This window comes from Apteryx mantelli, chromosome 3 (assembly GCF_036417845.1).
Source record: "Apteryx mantelli isolate bAptMan1 chromosome 3, bAptMan1.hap1, whole genome shotgun sequence".
Classification (NCBI taxonomy): domain Eukaryota; kingdom Metazoa; phylum Chordata; class Aves; order Apterygiformes; family Apterygidae; genus Apteryx; species Apteryx mantelli.
The window spans coordinates 31,587,344-31,602,239 of record NC_089980.1 but is presented as its reverse complement, the minus strand read 5'-3'; the positions used below and the strand labels follow the sequence as shown (position 1 = coordinate 31,602,239).

At 40.4% G+C, this 14,896-nt stretch overlaps 1 protein-coding gene across 1 annotated transcript in view; it reads left to right on the top strand.

The window, feature by feature from the left end:
• The window catches only part of TGFB2 (transforming growth factor beta 2), a 70,524-nt gene that overhangs the window by 1,612 nt on the left and 54,016 nt on the right, over window positions 1-14,896 (top strand). The gene's annotated exons all lie outside the window — the stretch shown is intronic.

Sequence of the window (14,896 nt, the reverse complement as noted above, 5' to 3'; positions counted from 1 at the left end):
CATCATCAAACCGAGGAAAGTGAAATACCAGAAGTAAAAAATAACTGCACTGCTAGCGTATCCAAAACCTAGTCTCTACTCTTTTCGTTTCGCTCACTCTTCTCCCTCCCCGCCACTGGATGCCCTATATCCTTGCTGTCTGTTTTTGAAAAGCATGTACCCCTTGTTTAAATAGATAATGCAGCCATCTTGTAACTTTATCCGAGAGTTTCTAATTGCATTTTCTCTTATTTATTTTTAGTTTAGCAAGTTGTAGCTTTGGGGCTTGCTCTGTCTTGCATGCGATAGTCCTAGGATGCCAGCCAAAGTATCTGAACCCCACACTGCAGCTGCCTTCCTTTCTTCTTTTATTGTTAAATGACAGCATCAGGTACAGGACACCCTGGCAGTCAGAGCCGTTTTATTATTGTAATTATGGCACCATCCATAATAGCCATGATAAATATACTCCACCCTTGTTACCCTCGGGGAAGAAATACTTTTTGAAAAAAATGTGTGTTGGAGCCAAGTGGGTATGAGCAAAGAGGTTCAGTGTAATTTGTAGCAATAGCATTGAGCAAGAACATAGAAATCATGTCAGTTTTTCATTGTAGTATTCGATAGTATTTTGCTGGTGTTTTGGGTGAAAGTCAGCACTTTGTTTTGAGACCTAGCGGGTCATGCCCTGAACACAGTAGCGAGCACCTATGAACAAAGGTTATGAAGGCTGATTGACATGCAGAGTTGACCCCGTAACAGAGTCTCTGAAGGCAAAAACGCATCAATCCTGACCACACATCTATCCTTTTTCCTTGCCTGAACAAACTACAAAGAACCAATAGTCGAAAATGCAGCCACATACTTTCCAGAAAATTAAAATATCTGTGGTGTGCGACTTGGATAGTGTTGACAAAAGAGGATCTATTTTTAAAATGTTGACAGAGGCCAGATTTGTGCTAAAGTATCGATAGAGGTTTTGGAAGAACAAAGTAGATTGCAGGTATCTACCAACAGAGTGCATCAGAAGTTTGGGATCAGAAGGCCATTTAGCAGCAAATCCAGTACTACTGTGCAAGTGCTGTCGCTAACATCACAGTAAGTAGGTTAACTGTTTTTCCACTGCTCTCCAGTTATACTGGATGGAGTGAACCTTTCCAAAAAAGACAGAAGGGAAGAAATCACTCCACCATATTTTAAAGGAAGAAATTGAAAGTGCAGTCTTGGCGGCCACAGCCACTTTGTCTTAAACCTCTCAGAGTGAATTTTTTTTAACTCTACAGTTTCTGCTGCATTTGAGAGAGGCAGGAGGGAGAGGGGTTCGGTGTGAGCACTCTGAAGGTCAAAGGCTGCTGAGAGGAAGGCATGGGAAAGATCAGTGGTTCAGTTTCTACCGCAAGTTGCTAACGTTCAGTAACTGACTGCAGCCCAAGTATTACAAATATGTTCTAATTATACTCATAGTCAGCAATATATCACTACAGATTGCTGATAGGTCTTTGTGGGGCATTTTATAAAGTTCAGACTAAATATTTTTAGCAATGAGGAGATTTAAAAGGAAAACTATAAGAGATATTGTATATACCCTAAGGCATATTTTGTCTTAAATATTATCCTTGGCCAACTGTACTATATAAATACAGTAAATATGAATAGAACTGGCAAGATGCCAATCTGCTGGGATGAATTTTAGTCAAGAAGGTATTTATGGGATATAAATAATACTGTGTCAACATTTAAAGAAGGGATCTGATTAGTTTTAAATTTATTCATATTAATCTTTTCACATGCTGTTAGTTTAATGCTCAAAGTAAAGTTATGCTAAGGTTTACTGATAGTTTGCACTGAGGAAGTAAGGGGGCATCTGGCTTGACAGTCCACTTGAGGTTAAAGACACATCTAGTCAGAATATATGTGGAAATTCAGCAATTTCTGACGGACCCAAAACAGATAGGAGAAACAGTGGTGGAAAAAAAATGCTACAAAGAGGTTTTGAAAAATCAGAAGGTGTTTGTTTATGAAGCATGCCTATGTGTGTTGTGCTTGCAACAGCAAGGATTAGATATTGAAAGTTTAAATCTCTTCTTCAACTCAGTTGGCAGTCAGAAATTGAGTTGTTTTACAGAGCTGTTCATAGAGAGAGTTGGAGTACAGAACCTGAATGCAACATTAGGCAGAGTTCTTGAACACTGTGCACCGAGAAGCAGTTATCTGACTAGATGCTTGATACTGATTTCTGTGAAAACTGAATCACGTGAAAATTTTGTTGTTCCTCAATTCTTCATTGATTATATAGGGTCTGATACTTAAGCTAATTATTGATTTGAGGCTGTGTAATAACTATTGCACTGATAATGTATAGAAATTTAATTCCAGCACAGCTGTGGATTGCAAATTGTAATACTAATGCATACCTGAGACACTCAAGAAAAATAGGCAACACATGTTTGCAGGGCTAAAGGCACAATTCTGTAATCTTGATTCATGGCAATTGGTATCACAGTCAGTGAGTCGGTCAGTACTGATGGCCCAAGGCTTATGCAAGTAAATTACTGTTTTGAGTTTTCTACATGCTTGGAGTCTGTAAATACACAACAGCCTAAGAAATAACAGTTCTTTTGGGTTCAGTCATATTTTTACCTGGATTTTAAACTAATTTAGTACAAAGAAGCCTCTACAAGTTCCAGCTTGAGTTTAGAGGTAGGATTTATCTTTTCATGAAGAAATAATCCATGAATATTGCTTTACATAGACTTGTCATTTTGCTGAATATTTCCCTAATGAAAGACAACATTATAAACTGGCTGGGCACAATGACATGCTTCTACTTTGTCAACAAGGACTTGATTTACCAGCATTTATATGCATGGGGGCTCCTTTTCTTCGGGGTACTAGAATTACCAGCACAGAAGTGGCTGTGCTCTGTCTTTCCCTGTGCTGACTGCATCATTACCAAAATGTTAACAGCTACTGCTGTGCAGCTCACGTGTGTTTGCATTTAGCAGAACACAGAACTTAATCTTTCAGGATTTCCTATGTTGTTAATGATATGAAAACAGTCTCGGGAGGAATACCTTATTTTAAACCCTTCTAACTACGCTGACCCTGTGGCCTGCTGGCAGTGCCTGGACCACCTCTTGTAGGAGGCCTAACCCACATTCACCAGACTTGCTCTCTTTTGCTAAGAGGACCTGAAGCGCTGTGAAGGCTTCCCTGAGGAGAGACGTGGAAGGAACAGATCTTTGCTGCTTATTCATGAATGGCATTCAGGACAATCTTCCTCTGTGGTAATGAAAAGACAGGAAATTGCAAGTGACTTTAAAAAGGGGCAGGGTAATTTTCTGGACAGTAGTAATTACCTACTAAGTGACAATAAAATAGTATGCTCTGGTGCACTAGCTGAATGCTACCGAAATCAGAGAGCCTTCTTCTTCCTCTCTTATCAAACAGATGGTAAGGTGTATTGTGTGTGTTTTCTGACTTCCTTCTGAATCATCAGTTATTTGCTGCAGCTGTATGTAGGGCACCAAGTTGGGAGGGGGATCAAGAATCTGATCTGGCATGGTAAATTCAGTGTCACTGTGTTTGTTTTAGAGCAGGAAGCGTCTGGAAAAGAAAAAGACCTGTCGCCCTTTAACTCTGAAGGACGGGAAGACCTGCAAGACAGAAATGTAGGACTAATTCCAAAGCCCTTTTCCTAGCCCTTCTGGAGTTTATCTCTGATGTCTCTTTTAAAGAGACACTTTCACTCTGTAATTTGGTGAGTGAAAAAGTTAGATATATATCACTGCCCTACCACTCCCCAGCCTCCAGCCCTTTGCCAGTGTGAATGTTTTACAATCTCAGAGACCTATTTGGAAAGGTTTCCTTGTCTTCTGCTTCTCTGCAAAGCCCTCACGTACAGTGGAGGGAGCTTGTTGCTGGAGGCCTACTGGGAATGCCCAGCACTCATGCAGCTCTTCCTGGCTCCGTTTAATTGCAGGACCAGGTGTGAGGAGGTGATGGTACAAAGAAAACAGTATCATCTTAATTTTCATTAGTTGCTGATTTTGGGCTATCTCATCCTTGGTGCCCTGTATAAGAACAGTAGTGATCTTCTAGGGTTGCTTATCTTGAAGTTACTAACTTGAGTGTATTTCTGTCAGTTTGAGATTTTAGCTCAGCTCTTACAAAAGCAACAAGATGAATGAGGACTCCTGGCTGTCTTCCTCCATGAACTTCTTGAGCAAGGTGCTGAAACCTGTGCAGAGCTTCACACACGAGTGGACTCATTAACATGAGTCCCTATATGTGTGCCTAATTAGGTTCCTGAACAGGGGCCTGGTTTATGGGATGTTTGTGGAGGTGAACAAAACCAGACAGTTCAAATCCCTCTTACTGCTTTGAGATCTGTCATTTGGGCATCAGAACCCAGTGAAAAGGAAATACTTTGGAAGCTTTATTAGAGAGGGAAAAAAGGGCTCTTTAGTACTCCTGTGGTCCCCAAAAAGTCTTATCGTGTTGGGCAGCTGGCTTCTTTTGCCTCTGCAATGTCTGTGCTAGACTCTTTCTGTGTTACAGATTAAGAGGAGACTCCCAGTGTATCTTGACAAAACAAGTCATTAGTGAAGATACACAAATGTTTTCATTCCTATTGTGAAACCATATGCTGTACATTTTCAAGCAGGCAGTTTTTAGCTTGAGAATGATATGCTCCCCAGGTATTATTTAATTTAATACTGTGTTATGAATGTTTCAGCTGATTTGTTTAGACTAAAAAGTTTGCTTTGGTCATTTGTTTAGAGAAGGTTTGCGTCCTGCCTTCAACCACAAGCTGTTGTTTGTTTCTTTTTAAATGTCTGATATCCACTAGTAGGTGCCTAACTGCAACATTGCTATCAGTTGGCTTCCTGCAGTAGTCTATCTAAAGCAGCTATGTTTCTTCTTAAAACAGCTCCCCCACACTTGTCTTTACTGTCCTTACTGCTCTTTAACAACTGCAGCTGGGCACTCAGCTGTACAAGAAATAGAACTGAAAGGTGTAGAGAAGAAACTCAAAAATTTAGCTGTGAGAAAAAAACAAGAAGTTGGAAAAACTTAGTAAGAAGAGCTGTGTTTTATCTCCTTCCAGTGTGACCACTTGGTTTTGAATTTAAGAATGATTCATAAGTCTGTTTAGGTACTGTGGTTCTCTTAGCATGAGTGGCACAGGATTGGACCTGACGAACTGAAGTGCTAAACCTGGCTTCATTAGACCTTTCTGGTGAGCGGGTTTTTACATGTTTTTGGTGCTCTGCAAGTTGGTCCAGAGTGCAGAAGTTGCCTCCTCATGTAGCATAATGGCCTCTAAAACTATCAGATTTTCAGCAGGGAAACTGCATGGCAGTTCATACATGGGGGAAGTCAGATGAGGAGGAATTTGGACAGCAGTGTGGAGACACTGCTTATTCACTGCAAAATGCTAGGCTCTACAGAAATATGTCCAGTGTTACTGTAGGGGTTCGCTGGCATACGTGTTTGATTTCCAGGAGATGCTCAACTGTGCAGTCATCCCTGCAGCAGATTTATGGCTGAGAGATTGGAGGGGATCTTTAGAACATCTCTCCCAGGTTCAGGGTGTAATTTGGAGGATGAATGAGAGTTAATTTTAACTGCATGTATGCTCATCAGTGGAGTCAGGACCTTCACTATAGCTAAGCTTTCTCCCACTGAAGTCTCCTTAGGGCAGCAGCCTCTTTTTGCTGATGTGCAGGGCCTAGCACAATGGGCTGCTGGTGAGCGGCCAAGATTCTGGCACACAGCGGCTGTACAAACCTTTAAATAATAAGCTGACCTCAGGTAATTATACATAATTATGTAAATCATTATAAATAATAAGCTGACCTCATAGCTGACCCTGCTTCTAGCAGGAGGTTGGACTAGATGGCCCTTCTGACCTGAATTAACCCCTGGTCCTCATAATGATACATTTTAATGTAACAAAAATGATACATTATGTTTCAACTTCCATATGGTGGTTTTGACACTGCAAAGATATGTTGATTTCTGTGAATCTGGATTTACCCTTCATGTTATATTTTTCTTGCATCATAAAGACCCTGTCCCTTCTCCTCCCCATTTTTCTTTTACTTTTCTTGTGTGAATATTGCTTTTTAAATAAATATGGCAAGCTGAGTGAAAATATTGACCACTCTATTATGCTTCAGCAAAAACTGTAGCATCATTTTAGGTAAACTGAAGGGGGAAAAAGGAAAATGTTGTGACACTGCCCTTTGGCTTTGTTTGTTTGCTCCTTCCCACTATATCTAACCCACGCTGCACTGACAAATACCACATCTGTCTTGACAGTTGAGTTCACAAATAACCGTTCATTCATAACTTGGAGTTGCTGTAAGAATCTTTATTGGCTGCTTAATCTGACAGTTGTGCATTTGGACATAGACTTTGAGTAAAGAACTTTGCAAAATAACCATAACTTCAATCTGGCTTTGTGAAAACCAAGAGGAAGGTCTTGCGTGAAAGAGGATACTGTACTTAAATATATATGTGTGTGTGTGTATGCACGTGCGCACACGCACATGCGTGCATATATTCAAGAACATTAAAACATCTGTTTTTGCCAAAGCCCAAATTGGAATGTTCTGGGAAAGATAATTTAATTTTTAGCTTCTGGATTTATTTCAGTGATGGTAATTTCAACACTTCCTGGGGAGAGTCTATCAGTGGTTACGTGCATCAAATGCAGCAGTAAATCTGTCATTCTTTTCACTTCAGTTTTTCAGTCTTACAACTTCGTTATTTTTCCCTGTTTGGCTGGTGTCAGTATCCAGTGTTTTCCCTGGCTTCTTCTCTTTTAAACCCCTGCCTTAAATTTTAAAAGGCAAGCTAAGCGCTGATGAAGTCCCTTCTCTTATTTGTTTTTGCTTACATACAGCATTTGCAATTCATCAGCTAGCTCAGCTGAAATAGAATGGTGGTAACTTGTCTTTACCATAGTGGTGGTTGAGAGATAGGAATCAGAACATGTTGATTTTCATTCCTTGAAAAAAATTGGGTAAAGTTTGTACTCAGGAGAGTGAAGAACAAATATCTAGCAGCACTGACTCTTCTGGTCAGACAGTACCTAGCTCAAGAATCCCATACTTGATGAAGGCTTGTGGGCCATACTGAATAAATCTGAGCCCACCGTTGTGTTTACAGGCACTCTCTAACTACCCCAAATTGAACACAGAGTAGCCCTCACTATTTGAGCGGGTATTGTCCAATATGATATATAAATTGAACTTTTTGTGCTTTGGGCGAACAGTCACAAAGAGCTTCTCTAGGACTGCCAAGATGTACACGAGGAAGAATAACACTTGCAGAACTTTACATCTTCAAAGTACCGTATAAATACGATGAAGCAAATTTACTTTCTTCAGATATAGGAGTGGATTGAAATAATAGCCAGGAGTGGCTGGCAAGCACAAAGTGATAGGAGTCCAGCAGTCATCAGAGCTTGTGGCAGACTGCTGCTTCATGTTCAACCTCCGCTTTATCCCAGGAGCGGGCCAGGTTAGGAAAACTGAGAGACATCACTGCTCTCCTGTGAGTGTAATGGCAGAGGAGCAGCTCTTTTATTTGCATTGCAGTTCCTAGTTTTTGTGTTTTGGAGGTTTGATGCTGGAATGTGTCCAATTGACTGGATAATACTGAAATGGAGCACGTGGTGAATATCTAGTAAGCAAAATGTATGGAGACCAGGGGTCAGTGTCACTGCTACATATGATACTGGCAGTTCATTCCTTTGTCTACATGCCTATAGGAGATACTTCCACAGGGGACATTTGCCATCAGGGAATGTTAAGCAATGTATTGTATTCTCTAACATGGTAGAGCATTTTAATCTGCCTGGAGATGTGTTGGATCCATGCAGATCCTTGGTGTTCTCATTCTCGCCCAATCTCTGAATGATCTAGCCCAGTTTTCTTGGCTGTCATAGTTGGCTCTGGGCTTCCCTGGCAGAAGAAGGGCTATACTATGTCTTGTGCCAATCACTGCTCTATACTTGAATTTTTCCTGATGTACGCTTTGGAACTGAAGTAGCCACATTTCAACGTTGAGGTACGCTGAAAGATGTCTGTGCGTTTCCTTTGTTGTGCTTGTTGCATGTTTACCTAGCATATAATGGCAGGCTATTGCAGCAGACAGTACATACAGCTTTAGGCTTGTGAGTGAGGAACAAGTTCCAGCTTTCTTGAAAATAAATTTGCTGTTCTGATCTGGTGGTGTGATATGAACTGAGAGGCTGTCTGCCAGGACATACAGTTTGGAAAGCAAGGGAATGAAGTGAGCAGCTTAGTCCCAGTTATGATGAACTCAAACAGATTGTTGGGGGTCTGAGCTTTCTCTCTGTCTTTGAATCTGGATTCCCACATTACAGCTTAGATTTCTTCCCCATGCTAGGAACCATGTATTTGAAATTTTCACATTCCCCTTGGTAATCAGGGAAGAAAAGAGCCCCAAAAGGATCTAGAAAAGGAGATCTTTTTATAAAGGTGGCCAGAGGCTGAGTTACAACAATATCATGTGTCTAAAGGAGCTTACCTCCTTCCAAGTTGGAGTCCTGTTATTTACCCACTTTATTGGGAGACTTAATTTTCTCTGGCTGGAAGTGTATTTGTTGAGGTAGAGTTTGGAAAGGAATCTGCCTAATGCACACTTGCCACAAGGCCAGCTATACATGTGATACAGCCAGACCTTTCCATTCTTCTGCCTTTTGAGAGTATGTTCCCCAGTTTAAGGGCCCTGGTCCAAAGCCTGCTGAAAACACTGAAAGTCTTTCCATTGACTGCAAAAGTCTTTGCGTCAGGCATTAAGTGCTGTGCCTTTGTTTCAGAGAACAGCCTCATCTTCAAGATGTACTGGGACATGTTACTGTAATGTACTTCCCCTTTTATTGAGTTGCCACCGGAGAGATTCTTCTGCATGAGGCTTTGCGCGCACACACACACACACACACACACACACACACAAAAAAAAAAACCCTTTTAAAAATAAATACCTTAGTAGCTTATTGATAGAAGTATTTGATGGCAGATGTCATCTGTGAACAGCATATGGCAGCAATATGGCAAGAATTGCAGAATGCAGAGAGAGAGGCATGAGTTCATGTCCTGTACTTCTTAGGTATTCCACACCTCCCCCATTTAAAATAAATGACCATCTGACTCTGAAGGTCTTAGCAAATAAACATACCATAATATATCTCTATCATCCTCCCTACAGAGAGTTTTTGTCTAGAATCTCATCACTCCACATCTAGAGATTTCATATAAACAAGTGTAAAATCAGACCTCAACACCCAGAACAGGGAAAAATCTGAAGTTTGTGAATAAGAATGTGGCAAATTCCTAAGCAGTGGACTGTAAAGAAAGGTCAGGACTTAGCCAACAAGGTGTTTTTATGTTATCAATAAAATCTTAAAAGTCAGTTCTGAATAGAGCTGGAGCCAGGAGAACAACTTCTAAAAGTCAATTTGCTGCATGATATATGCTGAGTTTACAAGCTGGAGAGTCAAGTAGTTTGGGAACAGAGCTGTACTTACAGCATGAAAGTGCATGTGGTTTTACATAAAGCCTCTCTGACTTGATGTGTTTCAGAGTACCTCACGAAGTAATGAGTTAACTTTTGTGGTACATTTTTTTTGCGTGGATGAAAAGTTGGAACAAATTAATTTGAGTCAGTAAAGCCACTCTAGATTTTTCCTTGTGTTGTTGAAACTGGAGTCTGTGCAGTGATTGTTTAGGCAAGTAGAACAGTCATTGTGGCTGGCGTTTTAAGAAGCACCTAAAGCAGTTAGAAGTTTAGATCCTCCTGGTTCTTCAGTAACCTTTGAGGATCCCAGCCTTCTGTTCAGATAAAACCTGAATAAAGTAAATCTGCTTTGCTGATCAGAAGTGTCCTGGGTGCTGGCTTTTATCATGTTGGTACTGGTACTAATTCTACTACTACTATATGTCTTTCAAAAGCTAGGAGAACTCAACAGCCAACACAGGCAAAAAAAGAATGGAGCTTGGTTTATGTTTTGTCTAAACACAACCATCTCTATTGTGGTACTTCCCATGTCATGTTGGGGTCAGATTTGATCCGAAACCACTTGATATGGGATATGAAATTAAAGGTCTTGATTCTTATTTAATCTAAGGTGATATTACAGTGTCAAAGAATATAAAGTGTCTTAAACATAGCAGTCAGACCTGCGAGCAGGCTTCTGGTTGAACCTGAATTATTACCTCACCACTGATGAAAATATTAAGCTCAGCAGGGATGAGAGATTCTGCTTAGGGTAGAGTGTTCCAGACCTGGTCACACTCATAGTTAATGAATAATTAATATGTTACTGTGCTTTAGAAAAGGTGAGACACATGTTGCTCTAGGAGGCTTGGGGTTATGGTAGAATTGATACTAATAGATTGAAAAGCTGGAAGCCACTGTTACGGTCTTCTAGTTTCATTACCTGTGTTTCCAGACCATTGAATTTTGCCGAATTAATTCCTTTTTGAAAGGGAACTCACACAACACTACGTAAATTATTTCAGTAACTGACTATATCCATTAAAAATGAGCATCTTACATTCTGTTTTAAGTTGTTTAGCTTCAAAATAGCAAGCAAAGGTATAAACCAATTCAACTGCTACAGCTTGAAGACCCATTATCAAATTTGTGTGTATTCTGTAGGCACTTAACAGAAAATGGAAGTTTTGTGGAAGGACACTGATCTGGATTTAACCAAGCTGGCTTGGCTGCTGGAAGACCCTGACCTAGGGCAGATGGGGTCTCAGCGTGGGCTATTTTACCCTACTTTGTGAATGTTTCAGATCCATAGACTCTGATTAAGCCACAGCTCTTTGATAAGTTAAAAACGCTGAGCTTCTTGAGATACTTTCTAACTCTGTTTATTCTTGCAGCCCCCCTCTGAAACCCCTCTGCTTTATTCACGTACTTTTGGAGTCACAGATATCAGTACTGGATTCAATATTTCAGCAGTGGCTGTGCCATTATCAAATACATGCATATTTACAGACTCTATGTTCTAATTCAGTATTCCACAGTTTATACACCTAATTTCAGCAGTAACTTTGTGAGGAGCTCTGCTAGGAGAAGTAACAACTCATATTTAGCTAATTATCCACCAAGGTCCTCCTGTCCCCGTTCCTTTTCAGAGTTGTCGACTCTTAGGATGGAGTCCCTTACTCCATAAGTATGGCTGAGATTCTCTTACCTAGATGTTTATCTTCATATTGGTTGTACTGACATTTACATCTTTATATTTTTTTGTGCCCCATATACCAAGCAATTCAAGTCACTATATTAGTCACTATATTAGTATATTAGACTGTATCAGTCTTCGTTATTTGCCATATCCCTATCATTATTTCTTCTGCAATTGATTAATAATGGTTCAGTTTTCTTCCAGACAACTGATAAAGATATTAGATAGTAGAAGGCTATAAAACCAGCTCTATGGGACCTCATTAGAAGCTTGTCTCTCGGTAATGATTTCCTGTCTACCATTATGTTTTGAGTCCCATCAGAAAATCAAGGCTTTAATTCTTTTACTGCATGGCCATGCAGTTGTTCCTGTTTCTTAATGATATTGTCATGTAACACTAGTTTAGATGTCTTACAGCTACCTGGGTATATTATACTAACACAGTTGTCCTATCAACACAGCTATCGGTCTCACTCACTGAGATACCAGACTAATGGGATCTGTTTTCCTTGAGCTCATGTTGTTTATCCTCCTTTAATTCCTATCAGTTAATTTTCATTCCTGCACTTTCCATATTTCTTCTGGGATCAATATAAGGCTGACTGCATACGTGAAATGGCATATGTTGCCCTATTTACGCATTGTATATTGACAAATGTAATCTGCCTCAAATCCTTAAGATATTTTCCAGTATTTGGGATTCATTGAAAGCCAGTTTTAATAATTTGGATAGTTCCTTGGATAGCTCTTTAAAAAGTCTTAATGCGAGTTATCTGATCTTGCTAGTTTACAATATCTGATTGTAGTAAGATCTTCTGGAGTTGCTGCTGGTATAAAAAAACCCCATCCTATGATTGCCTGGCTTCTGTATCAACAGAATTATATTTAATATTCCTGCACTATTACCTCCACCATTTTTATCTTGTAATAGATGAGTATCACTGTTAAGCTTCTTTTGAACTTAGGTAAATGCTGTCTTCAAGCTTGTTGGTGATGAAGTTCGTATGCTCTTTTAATTTTCTCATCTATTTTCTGTAGTTGCTAGCTTCTAATGCATAGTATTTCTTAGCAGTTATTACTTTTGCTTCTGTTTGCAATGTATAGTGTTTTTTTAATTTTATTTTTTGGTAGTTTCATTCAGTTCCTGCCACAGATGGTTTTCTGACCTGAGGGAGTCTTATTTTTTAATTGTGGGACTGTATCGTTTCTGCCTATATAGTAAATGAAACATTCCAATTATAATTTCCATTTTTTTTCTCTAAATACTCTCCAACCCATTTAGCTCATCATTGTATTCGTTTTTGTATAACTTTCTCCGTCATAGTACTAAACCTGAATATGTGCTATTCATTGGGACTTGGTGATTTTGCACGTAACATGAACATGATCAGTTTTGGCTGAACAGTAGATCATTCTTGTCAGGTCTGGGTAACAAAAGCACCTCAGTCCCACCTTCAGAAGCAACTAGTACCTACCTACAGCTGGGTCCTTGAATGTGCTTCACTGCTGAGGTGCTGTTATGTTGCAACATCACATCTTCTGGGGCCCAGGTTCCCTGAACAGTGCTCAGGGAAAGCTGGGTGCCTGAAGAAAACAGGTCTTTAGAAACCAGCTGAGCAGAGATTTACTGTGTCTCAGCAGGAGTGAGGTGTGAAGGCCTGACCTGAGCCTCTTGCTTCAGCATGAAGCTGTGCCACCTGCAGCCTGGGCTGGGGGTGCTGGGGAGACTGGTGGCTGCGACACGCTCCTGTGCCGCACCGAGTGGCCGGGGTCGCCAGCTTGAGCCGGCCGGTCCTCCTGAGTGCTGACCTGTGTGCTCCCGTCCTTAGGTGTGGGAACCTGCCTTAATATCACCCAGTGAAATGGTGAGGTTGGCTGTCTGTGGTGGTTTAGAGCAAGATTTTGGGATGACCTGCCCCTCGGCTGGCAAATACTTTCCCACTCTGATGTCTTCCAGTGCAGCCTTACTAAATACAAAATATAAAGCATGTGGTTATCTGTTGTGTCATGCTTGTATAGCCAGCAACTGCTCTGTCATAGGGACAGGGTGGTCTTGATGTTAGTTTTGCTGCAAGAGACCACAAGCTGTGAAGGCAGATGATGTTTTGGAGTTTCTTTTCCACTTTTCATAGCACAAGGCATGGGAGACATGCAGTGATTGACTCAGCTAGTGACTCCACCTGGCAAAAGAAGTTATGATATTCTTCCTACCCCAGCTGGAGATTTGAGCCTCTAACCTATAAAGAAATGTCACTTGCCTTAAAAATATTGTAGAGGGCAGATGTATTATGATTTAATACAAACTGTACTTAAATAATAGAGTTGATACTCTCTTTGAGTTCATCCACATTAACAGTAAACCGGAATTAACTCTAGTAATCTTCAGGGAACAATCTGATTCTGACAGGTTATTTTATAAAATGGAATAACCACATTTTCAAGATCAATCTTTCCTGTGATACCCATTAATTTGGGGGCAGTTGTACGTGAAGCTCGTTAGTTTAGCTTCTCCAAGCTTTGTTGTACTGTACAGTTAGTACTGCAACTCCTAATCCTTCTCCACAGCAACATCTTAGGACCCAGTGAGCAGCCATGCTTCCCATGCAATCCATGCAGAGCTTTAGGATCCTCAGAAATGAGCTGACTGGGAGCTGCCTAGGCCAACTGTGGTGAAAAATAGAGGAAGGAGCTGAGAGTTGAATGTCTCTATATGGGCAGACAGGTGTGCATTTCCTGTGTTCAGGCAGCTAGTGACATTAACTGCCAATGGTTAGAGAGTTGTCCCGAAGACAGAATTACAATCTCTCTGTTTTTCTATTCCTGATTTGCACTGCAGCAGTGTAAATCATTTTAATTGTAATTACTGTTATGAAGCAGGAAAGATTGCTTGATTTTAATGTGGTTAAAATCTTTCACTTCCCTCCGTCTCTAACATTCATCTATTACCCACTGTCTTTATCTTAATCATTTAAAGATGTGTTGCCTGTGCTTTGAGTCTGTGAATCTTGACTTCTTTGCAACACAAAAAAATAGTTTTCTTTTGCCTTTCCTTCTCCATTGCACTTTTACTTCTTGTATAATTCCTTTTTCTTTTCTTTTTCTTTTTCTTTTTTGCTCCCCAGAATGAAAGGGTTGGACAATCCAACCTGCTTTTCTTGAAAATGATTTGCTTTCGTTTCTTCCTCCAGCCAGGGAATAGTTTGGAAATTCTGTTCTCTGTACCCTTGGCTGAGCAGGAGAAGGCAGCCAGCTGTGTGGCTTGCCAGGAGAACAGGAGCACTTCCTGGCAGAGGTGGGGCTAGAGGAACAGAATCTATGCCGTGGGACTCGCTTTCATCTCCTCCACTCTCTGCAAGTCAATACTGAAATTTCCTGACCACTTTTTAAATCTTCCAGGAGGAATAGCTGAGCAGTAAGGCCCACTTCTTAAAAAAAAATAAAAAATAAATAATAATAATAAAAACCTCTTGATCTTATAAATAGTAATAGATTTATAGTATTAGTCTGTGCTGGGCATTCCAGTGTCAGAGTGAGTTTCCCTACATGTCGTTTTGAATGCTCTGTAAGGGAAGGTGGGCACTCCCATGTGGCTGGCCACCATCGCTATCACCTTGTATGAGTCCCCTCTTTGTTTAGACATATACAAATGATTCTTCTATTAAGAATAGGACCTACGTCTATGCTTTA